Genomic DNA, 1,880 nt, shown 5'->3' on the forward strand with positions numbered 1-1,880 from the left:
GTACAAAGCTAAATCAAACATTTGTTAGGCATGTATTCGCAAATGTCTTGTTCATGCACAATAAGGGATTTATTACCAATTTAACCTTAGTAAGGACCTAGTAGGCCTTAGAGTTTGACTTACAAGTTACTTATGCAGGCATTAACATTGTATGTATTAGTGCTTATAGATGTATCCCTAAAATAAAGTGTTACCATATAAAGTGTTACCTAGCTTACCAATGTAAACGGTATTGCAACCAGCTAAGTAGCAAACGCAGTTAGCAGCCACAACATTGTCGAGAAGCACACACCGGCAGGGCTGCTGACAGTTTTTTCTTGGCCCGGGACAAAGTCATTTGAAAGGGCACACGATACGGTAGCCTACATACTATGTAATGAGGACCCATTTCTGGGTCCCCTCTCTCCCTGGGCCTGGGACAACTGACCCCTTTGCCTCCCCCCTGTCATCTTCCCTGCACCCCGGTGTGTGTTTATGTGTGCGTGAGGTTGCGTTGCTGTTGTTGTTGTGCAACATGTGTTTTCATCCATCTCATCTGCCACCCGCTCAGGACTTGTTCAGACTCGTCTCCTCTCCCCTTGCTGATGTCTCCTTTGCCCCTCGGGCTCTTGTTGCTGCTGGGACGCTTCTATTTTAAGACATTTTGTGTGTGTGTGTGTGTGTGTGTGTGTGTGTGTGTGAGAGAGAGAGAGAGAGAGAGAGAGAGAGAGAGAGAGAGAGGAGAGAGAGAGAGAGAGAGAGAGAGAGAGAGAGAGAGAGAGAGAGAGAGAGAGAGAGAGAGAGAGAGAGAGAGAGAGAGAAAGAGTGTGCGTGCGTGCGTGCGTGCGTGCGCGTGCGTCTGTGTGTGTGTGTGTGTGTGTGTGTGTGTGTGTGTGTGTGTGTGTCTCCGTGCGTGCGTCAGTGTGTGCGTGCGGTGTGTGCGTGCGGTGTGTGTGTGTCTCTCTGGGCTGCCTGGATCACCTTGGGAGCGACAATAGGTCCAGCAGGGCGCCGCAAGCCTCTCACTTTCAACACACTCAGCAGAGTTCAGTACAGCTGCCGCCTGCCAGCAGGGACGCTGTCAGCTTTGGTGGGGCCCAGAACAAAGTAATCTGAATTGGTCCCCCCACCCAATACATACAATCTAATGAGCACCCAACTCTGGGCCCCCTCTCACCCTGGGGCCGGGACAACTGACCCCTTTGTCCCCCCCTGTCGGGTTCCCTGCCTGCACCACACTGTGGGGGCAGACTTACAGGCACAGAGGCCACACACACACATCCGTGTACACACACACACACACACACACACACACACAGACACAGACACAGACACAGACACAGACACACACACACACACACACACACACACACACACACACACAGAGACACACAAACACAGAGACACACACACACACACACACTGCATCCTTGTCCATGCACGTGTATGTGTGCGTGTGTGCGTGTGTGCTTGTGTGCTTGAGTGAGTGTGTGAGTGTGTGCGTGCGTGCGTGCGTGCGTGCGTGCGTGTGTGTGTGTGTGTGTGTGTGTGTGTGTGTGTGTGTGTGAGTGTGTGTGTGAGTGTGTGTGTGTGTGTGTGTGTGTGTGTGTGTGTGTGTGTGTGTGTGTGTGTGTGTGTGTGTGTTTGTTTACTGCTATTCCAGTCAGGGAGGGCGGCCGAAACGGATGCTGCTAAGTAAGTCTGGGCATGTGCCAGGGTAAAAAGGGATGCACCCTCACCCAGTGGCAATCATGGGAGGGAGAGAGAGAGAGAGAAAGATGGAGAGAGAGAGAGGGGGAGAGACACAGACAGAGAGAGAGAGAAGGAGAGAGAGAGAGGGGGAGCGAGATGGAGAGGGAGAGAGAGAGGAGAGAGAGAGATAGAGAGAGAGAAGGGGAGGA

Source organism: Engraulis encrasicolus, chromosome 5 (genome assembly GCF_034702125.1).
Source record: "Engraulis encrasicolus isolate BLACKSEA-1 chromosome 5, IST_EnEncr_1.0, whole genome shotgun sequence".
Taxonomy (NCBI): domain Eukaryota; kingdom Metazoa; phylum Chordata; class Actinopteri; order Clupeiformes; family Engraulidae; genus Engraulis; species Engraulis encrasicolus.